The sequence below is a fragment of the Triticum dicoccoides genome, chromosome 1B (assembly GCF_002162155.2).
Source record: "Triticum dicoccoides isolate Atlit2015 ecotype Zavitan chromosome 1B, WEW_v2.0, whole genome shotgun sequence".
NCBI classification, from domain to species: domain Eukaryota; kingdom Viridiplantae; phylum Streptophyta; class Magnoliopsida; order Poales; family Poaceae; genus Triticum; species Triticum dicoccoides.
In genome coordinates, this window is record NC_041381.1 from 524,958,379 (window position 1) to 524,968,042 (window position 9,664).

Consider the following 9,664-nt stretch of genomic DNA (forward strand, 5'->3'; position numbering starts at 1 on the left):
CAAACCTTCTCAATCACCGTACTCATAAGAGTACGATGCTCTTTGTTAATGGAAGCGCCGCGAAGCACTTCCAGCAAATTATCCGATGCCTCTGGCTGGACGGAGGTCATCGGCACGGCCAGCTCGCCCTCCTTAGCGAGGGGCTTCTTACATGAATCTTGAACCTTTGGAGGTTCCGGTGCAGTAACCGTCTGGGAGCCAGACTTGTTGCGGCTCCCGTTAGCATAATCCATGGGGATCTTACCCCCCATGTGCCAGGCGTTTGGGATTTTGCCTTGGGGCGTCTCCAGAACCGTCGCCCCCTATTCCTGTATCCTTTGGGACAACACCTCGGTGTCATCCGCGGGCTATGGGGAGGTGACCGTCAGGAGTGGATCGCTATTCATCTTCGATTAACTCAAGGACCCATCCAAAGAGGATACCTCAAGGTGGGACCCGGCCGGACTGCATATGCATGTTCGGTGTTATAACAAACAATGAAGCTAAGATGCATTAAAAGTACTATAGAGTACGGATACTTACGATTTCGCCAGGGGCTTGCCCCTAGGCAACCACTCCTCCTCGCTGTAGGCGGCCGTGGTGGAGTAATCCGGAAGGGATGTCTTTCCCTTCTTCGGCGTCCTAGCCTCCCCCTGTGGGGCAGCTTTTCTCTTCTTCTCCTCCCCAGTGCGGGGAGGGGGGATTTCTTCATTTTCCCCCGTCTCCGTGGGAGGAATCTGCCTTGGCGTCCTCGGACGACGAGTCTATTATGGCCCTACGCCGGAGACCTTTCCTGGTCCCTGTGGCCGCCTTCTTGGACCCTTTGGCCTCCCCAGATGGGGTGATCTTCCTTTCTTCTCCTCCCCCTCGTCTTCGTGGGAGGAGTGCGCTTTAGCGTCTTCGGACGAGGCGTCCGATGTAGCCTTGCACCGAGACCCTTCCTGGTCCCTGTAGCCTTCTTTTCGGCCTTCTTCTCCGGCACCTTGTAAGGCGCCAGAACTAGCATCTCCGTCAGGAGTGCGGTTGCTGGATCTTCAGGCAGCGGAGCCGGACAGTCGATCTGCTCCGCCGTCGCCACATAATCTTGTTTTGTCAGCATGGTGACTTACAATCCCCCCATGAATATGCTGGGAAAGGTACATCTTGTGGTGTTTAGAGGGCTTACCGGATTGGCGAGGCGCTTTGCGCTGAGTCCGTGGTCCTCGGAAGTGGGAGGAGGTACTTCGGCGGCTCTGAACAGCACCTTCCAGACGTCTTCATGCATCGTGTTGAAAAGCTCTCGCAGCATCTGGTGTTCGACCGGATCGAACTCCCACATATAGAATGCCCGTCTTTGACACGGGAGGATCCGGCGGACGAGCATGACCTGGACCATGTTGACAAGCTTGATCTTCTTGTCTCTCATATTTTTGATGCACTTCTGGAGTCCGGTCAGCGCTGCAGGTACGCCCCAGGCCAGACCCTTCTTTTCCCAGGAGGTGAGCAGCATGGGGATGCCGGATCGGAATTAGGGGACCACTGCCCAGTTGGCGTCGTGCGGTTCGGTGATGTAGAACCACCCCGATTGCCACCCCTTCACGGTCTCCATGAAGGAGCCTTCGAGCCAGGTAACGTTGGGCATCTTGCCCACCATGGCACCTCCGCACTCCGCTTGCTGGCCGCTCACTATCTTCATTTTCACGCTGAAGATTTGTAGCCATAGGCCGAAGTGGGGCTTGATGCGGAGGAAGGCCTCGCACACGACGATAAACGCCGAGGTGTTGAGGACGAAATTTGGGGCTAGATCATGAAAATCTAGCCCATAGTAAAACATGAGCCCGCAGACAAATGGGTGAAGTGGAAATCCTAGTCCGCGAACGAAATGAGAGAGGAACACTACTCTTTCCGAGATTTTGGAGTGGGGGTGATCTGCCCCTTCGCTAGAAGCCTGTGCGCGATGTTTGCGGCCAGGTATCCGGCCTCCCGAAGCTTGGTAATGTCCCCCTCCGTAACAGAGGAGGCCATCCACTTGCCTCCCGCTCCGAACATGTTGCGAATGGTCGTACAGAGAAGGTGAGAACTTGGGCGCTGGAGCTCGAGGATGGATGAGTAAAGGAGGAAGAAGGCGTGGGTGAAAACGGGGGATCCTTATCCCTTTATAAAGGCGGTAGAAATTGCGCGCTTCCCCACTTGCCTATCAAAATCACTCATTTTCCAAGCACCACGATTGATGTCACAGTTGGGTTACCGATACCCGTATTGATGAGAATGCCGGGATAAGGGGACAGATCTCTGCTTCGACAGGACGTGCCAAGGAAACCGCCTCGCAATATGTGTGGTGGCTGGTTATGAGAAAACAGTTCGAATAATGACCGAACCATGTTACGCTATGTAAAGTTGTCAGCAGATTAGATTTGTGGAATATTGTTCTCTCTACGGTGGTATGTGAAATTTGTTTTGGAGAGCTGGACACGATTTAAGTGTTCGAAATTTGTTTTGGAGTATTTGGAGATGGAACCCGCCTTGCAATGCCAAAGACAATCTGCGCGCCGAAATCATCATCATGGAAGCCTGGTTCAGGGGCTACTGAGGAAGTCCTGGATTAGGGGGTATCCGGACTGCTGGACTATATACTTTGGCCGGACTGTTGGACTATGAAGATACAAGATTGAAGACTTCATCGCGTGTCCTGATGGTACTCTCCTTTGCGTGGAAGGCAAGCTTGGTGATTCGGATGTTAGATCTCCTTCTCTATAACCGACTCTGTGTAACCCTAGCCCCCTCCGGTGTCTATATAAACCGGAGGGTTTAGTCCGTAGGACAACAACAATCATAATCATAGGCTAGCTTCTAGGGTTTAGCCTCTACGATCTCGTGGTAGATCAACTCTTGTAATACTCATATCATCAAGATCAATCAAGCAGGAAGTAGGGTATTACCTCCATTGAGAGGGCCTGAATCTGGGTAAACATCTTGTCCCCAGCCTCCTGTCACCATTAGCCTTGGACGCACAGTTCGGGACCCCCTACCCGAGATCCACCGGTTTTGACACCGACAGCGCCCAAGACAAGGACTCCTCTAAACCCTAGGCCTCCGGTGTGTTATATAAACCGAGGCCAAGCTAGTCAATAGATGATCTAATATTCATTATAACAATCTCGTGGTAGATACATGTACTATGTACTACACCCATATGAATACAATCAAAAGCAGGATGTAGGGTATTATTTCTTCGAGAGAGCCCGGACCTGGGTAAAACCCTGTGTCCATGTTACCATCGCTCCAAGACGCCTAGCTTAGGACCCCTACTATGAGATATGCCGGATATGGAACCGACAATCACCACTCAAAGAAACCATGGGGTCCTATGTTGAAGTGCTGGGGAACGGGCACCTGAGGGTCCCACTCCTGAGGCTCCCCCTCTGTTGCAGCCAAGTTATTCCGGTAGGCGACAATCTCCTCATGCAAGATCCTGTATCTGCCCATGGCAATAGGATCAAACAAAGCAGGTGCAGGCAATGGAATAATATCACGAGTGTCCACACTGAAAACCAGGTTATAAGGAACAGTAATGTCAGTGCTCTTGCTATCAATAAACTAGTGATGTGCCATATCCTGACGATCTAAATAGACCTTGGGTAAAGGATAGTCATGCTGGCGTATCTGAATGTTAAAGTGACTTGCTAAATGAGTACCGTAAATACCACCATGTATTTTACCCTTGGATCTGTTAATGTCGAGGCGACGTGCCATAGTAGCCCCCAAGCTATAAGTGTTGTCACCGTAAAGTGCACAGCGTAAAACAACGAAGTCTGGGGCACTGAGTGCACCTACCTTCTCTCTAGCAAGCAAAGACGTTTGCAATGAATAGAGCAAAATAATGCACGACAGGAAAATGTAAGCTAGTGGCAGTGACACCTGACACCCCTCTCTCACCCCCACTGTCAGGGTGCGGTAAAAACTATAAAACTCCAACGGCCTAGGCTCTACTAAATCCCCATTAGAAGGTATCAGGCATATGTCACAAAATTCAGTAAGTGGTATATGACGGGTGTCAGCATATAAATTAAACTGCACCTCAGGAGGATTATTCCTACTCAAGAAATGAAAGATTTGCACAAAGGAATTTGTGAGGAGATGATACTATTCGCATTCAGCTGTGATGAAGTCGGTGAGGCCGGCATTCGTAGCATATTGTGCAAATTCTTGACGAATTCCGGCTCCCTCCATGAATGTGTTTTGCGGCCATTCGCACAGTCGTACCTCCACCATCCTCCGGGTGCGGAGATCACTATCAGATGACTCCCCAATAACTCCCTTGGAGTTCTTTTTGGAAGCAAACTTCCTAAAGATACTCATCTTTTTCCTATGAACAAAATTCTGAAATTTTTAGTCCACAAAATTTTCTCAACAAAACTTTACAAGAATGATAGCAACTACTCATGGGGATGCATAGAGGCCATATCAAGCATTCAAACTACTTAGAACTCTAAGAATTTAACATGCAAGCTCATCTACAACAGCACCAAGAGAAACTAATTATTCAAAATATAAACCACTAAAGCAAAAACTAATTGGACCAATGGAGAAGGCACATACCAAGCAACAATCCCCCAAAACAGCTTCGGAAATGGAGCTTCGAGCAAAGAGATCGAAATCAGTGGGTTCGAGAGCAAGAACATGAGAGAGAGAGAGAGAGCAATGGTGATTTTTTTTGGAGGTAGGTGGTGATATGGAATGAAGAGGTAAGTGAGGGGCCCACCTGGGGACCACAACCCACCAGGGTGTGCCTGGGCCAGGTGGGTTGTGCCCACCTAAAGCACCTCCCTCTGATGTTATTTGCACTAAAAATTATTAAATATTCAGAAAAAAATCATATTAAATTTTTAGAGCATTCTGAGAACTTTTATTTTTGGGTAATTTTTTATTGCACGGAAAACTCAAAAAACAGGCAAGGCATTTTATTTTATTTTATTTAACTAATAAAAACAGAAAACAGAAGGTAGGGACAGAAGGTAGTGCTTTCTAAATTCATAAACTTCATACCTCTCAAAAATGATTCATTAATAAGGTTGATCAAGTCTTATTAACAACCACTTTCAATTAGCATGTGACCGAAGAACTTTCGTGAAACACTAAGTTACCTTAACGGGGATATGAATGTCCCCAAGAATAAGCATTTCATATTTCTTTTTGGCAGTAGGTAGAGGTAGTTGAAAACTTCCAATAGTGATTGTCAGAGATTTTTCAATAACATTGATACCATTTACTTGGAATCGTTTCTTCAGAAAGTGCGTTGTATGCTCATTATATTGATTTGAAAAGTGACCTTGCTTTTATTCCAATCAATAACAGCCCCTGCAGTATTCAAGAAGGATCTACCAAGGATAATCGACATGTTTTCGTCCTCGGGCATCTCAAGTATAACAAAGTCATCCATTTGCAAAGATATTTCGATAGGTGTGATTTTATTCAAATCAAGTCTTTTATATAAAGATAAGGGCATAACACTGACACCGACTCCTAAATCACATAAAGCAGTTTTCACATATTTTCTTTTGATGGAGCAAGGTATAGTTGGTATTCCCGAAGCTCCAAGGTTTTTAGGTACTCCACCCTTAAAAGTATAATTATCAAGCATGGTGGAGATTTCAGCTTCCGGTATTTTTCTCTTATTGGTGATGATGTCCTTCATGTATTTTGCATCAGGAGGCATTTTTAAGATATCAGTCAAGCGAGAATGAAAAAGACTGGCCTCAACATTTCAGCAAAGCATTCAAATTCTTCATCATCTTTCTTCTTAGCTGATTTAGGTGGAAAGGGCATAGGTTTTTGAACCCATGGTTCTCTTTCCTTACCGTGTTTTCTAGCAACAAAGTCTCTTTTATCATATCTTTTATTCTTGGGTTGTGGGTTATCAAGATCAATAGCTGGTTCTATTTCAACATATTATCCGGTTCTTTATTATATGTTTGAGTATCTTCATGAACCTCATCATTGTCTTTTTCATTATGAGAATATGAGTGTTCATTACCAGATTGAGTTTCAACATTAGAAATAGAGACTTCATTATCATTATCAGGAGATTTTTCTACTTCAGGTTCACTACAAGCATGCAAAGTCCTATCATTTTTCTTCTTCCTTTTCTTTTTGGAAGGACTAGGTGCGTCACTTTTAACTCTTTGAGAGTCTTGTTCAATTCTTTTTGGGTGTCCCTCAGGATAAAGTGGTTCCTGAGTCATTCAACCTCCTCTAGTCATTACTCTAACAACATGATCATTGATATTATTATTCATTTCATCTAACAACTCTGTTTGAGATTTATCAACTTGTTCTAACTAAGTTTGAACCATAGAGGCATGCTTTCCTACACCTCTAACATCACTGGAGATTCTAAATAACAAGTCTCTCAAATGAGCAATCATATCAGAATTGTATTTCAGTTGTTTCAAAACTTTTGCATTGAAGTGATCTTGCTTTCTGATGTAATTATCAAACTCATAAAGGCATTGAATAGGATGCTTATTATAAGGAATATCACCTTCATCGAACTTTAGTGAAGAATTTACCTCTACCACCTTAGGTGGTGGTGGTGTTTCAAGCCCATGTATTTCTTTGATAGGTGGTACATTTTTGACATCCTCCCCTTTAATACCTTCCTTCATAGATTTCTTTGTCTCTTGCATATATTCAGGACTGAGATATAAGATACCCCTTTTCTTAGGATTAGTTTTAAGTGGTGGCTTAGGAAGGATCCAATCATCATGATTTTCCAATATGTTATTCAATAATTTTTCAGCTTGTTCAATAGTTTGTTCCCTGAAAACACAACCAGCACAACTACCTAGGAAATCCCTAGAAGCATCGGTTAGTCCATTATAGAAGATATCAAGTATTTCATTTTTTAAGAGGATGATCAGGCAAATCAATAAGCAACTGGAGAAGCCTCCCCCAAGCTTGTGGGAGACTCTCTTCTTCAATTTGCGCAAAGTTCAATATTTCCTGTAAGGCAGCTTGTTTCTTATGAGCAGGAAAATATTTTTCAGAGAAGTAATAAATCATATCCTGGGGACTATGCACACAACCAGGAGCAAGAGTATTGTGCCAAGCCTTAGCATCACCCTTTAATGAGAACAGAAATAATTTGAGAATATAATAATAGCAAATCTTCTCATCATGAGCAAAAAGGGTGGCTATGTTATTCAACTTAGAAAGATGTGCCACAATAGTATCAGTTTCATAACCATGAAAAGGATTAGATTCAACCAAAGTAATTAAATCTGGGTCGACAGATAATTCATAATCCTTCTCATCAACAAAGATAGGAGAAGTAGCAAACTGGGGGTCACATTTCATTCTAGCATTCAAAGACTTGTCTTTCGATTTGCATAATAATTTCTTAAGATCATCTCTATCATTGCAAGCATAAAAATCTCTAGTTGTCTCCTCATCCATAACATAACCTTTAGGTACTTTAGGCAATTCATATCTAGGAGAGCTAGGTCTCATAGGTGTTTCAAGATTTTTCAGTTTCAACAATTTCATCTGTTTCAACATTCTCAAAAGCTTTAGTTCTAGCAAGTTGTTCATCAAGAAATTCACCTAGTGGACATTATCATCAAGTAAGGTACTAGCATCATCATGAGTAGCATTCATAGCAGAAGTAGCATCATCAATAACTTGCGACATATCAGAATTTATAGCATGTGGTGGTGTTGCAAGTTTACTTATAATATATGGTGAATCAAGTGCAGAGCTAGATGGCAGTTCCTTACCTCCTCTCGTCTTAGAGGAAAAAAAATCCTAGTCTTAGCATCCTTTAGATTCTTCACAGTGATAATTTGATAATAATCCCAAGTGTCTCAACAAATGTTGCTATGCTCCCCGGCAACGGTGCTGGAAAAAGGTCTTGATAACCCACAAGTATAGGGGATCGCAACAGTTTTCGAGGGTAGAGTATTCAATGCAAATTTATTGATTCGACACAAGGGGAGCCAAAGAAAATTTGCATTATTAGCAGTTGAGTTGTCAATTCAACCACACATAGAGATTAATTATCTGCAGCAAAGTGATCATTAGCAAAGTAGTATGATAGTTTTGATAGTAGTAGCAACAACAATGGTAATAGTAACAGTGATAGCAATGATTTTGTAGCAAGTGTAACAATAACAATAGCAGTAGCAACTTAGCAAGAACAATATGAGAGGAATTCGTAGGCATTGTATCGGTGAATTTGTTGGATGATATTCATCATATATAGTCATAACCTAGGGCGATACGGCACTAGGTCAAGTTCATAAATATAATGTAGGCATGTATTCCGTAAATAGTCATACATGCTTATGGAAAGAACTTGCATGACATTTTTTCCCTACCCTCCCATGGCAGCGGGGTCCTATTGGACACTAAGGGATATTAAGGCCTCCTTTTAATATAGACCAAAAAGCATTAACACATGGTGAATACATGAACTCCTCAAACTACGGTCATCACTGGGAAGTATCCTGACTTGTGTCACTCTGGGTTTGCTGGATCATAACACGTAGTAGGTGACTATAGCTTGCAAGATCAGATCTGGAACATAGATATAATGCTGATAACATAAACGGTTTAGATCTGAAATCATGGCACCCGGGCCCAAAGTGACAAGCATTAAGCATGGCAAAGTCATAGCAACATCAATCTTAGAGCATAATGGATACTAGGGATCAAGCCCTAAGAAAACTAACTCGATTACATGATGAATCTCATCAAACTCCTCACCGACCAGCGAGCCTACAAAGGAATTACTCACTCCCGGTGGGGAGCATCATGGAATTGGGATGGATAAGGGTTGGTGATGACGAAGATCGAAGATCCCCCTCTCCGGAGCCCCAAACAAACTCCAAATCTGGCCTCCTGATGAAGAACAGGAGGTGGCCGCGGCTCTGTCCCGTGAAACGCGATAATTCTTTCTCCCTATTTTCTCTCTCCAAATATGTGATTTTATAGTATCAGGGTTGGAGTCTACGAAGCCACCTGGTGGGGACAACCCACCTGGGCGCCCTTGGAGGGGGGCACACCCCGGTGGGTTGTGCCCACCTAGGTGCCCCCCAATGTGATTCTTGGCTCCAGAAATTCTCTTTTATTGTATAAAAATTCCTCACAAAGTTTCATTCCAATCCAAGAACTTTTATTTCTGCACAAAAAACAACACCATGGTAGTTCTACTGAAAACGGCGTCAGTCCGGGTTAGTTTCATTCAAATCATGCAAATTAGAGTCTAAAACAAGAGGAGACGCGTTAGGAAAAGTAGATACGACAGAGACATACCACATGGTCATCCTCATCAGAAGAATACCGATCACTCGGGTGAACCTTGTGATTTTTGGAGGATGCCTTTTCTTTCAATGCTTTGTCCATGAAGCAATAGGCAGGATATTCATCATTGCTTGATGGATTCCTGAAGAAGTTTCTTGTAGGGGAGGACGCATATGCAATGACAGCCATGCCAAAGTCAGAATCCTCAGAGGATTCATCAGCTTCTTTGGAGTCTAATGATTCTTCTTCATCAGAATCCATTTCCTTGCCGATGTATGCCTTGGCCTTGCGAGAGTTATTCTTGAGGTTGGAGGAGGACTTGGAAGGATTTCTCGAGGAAGATCTTGACAAAGATTTTGAAGAGGACTTGTCCATCTTCTTCAAGAACTTCTTCATTTTCTTCTCA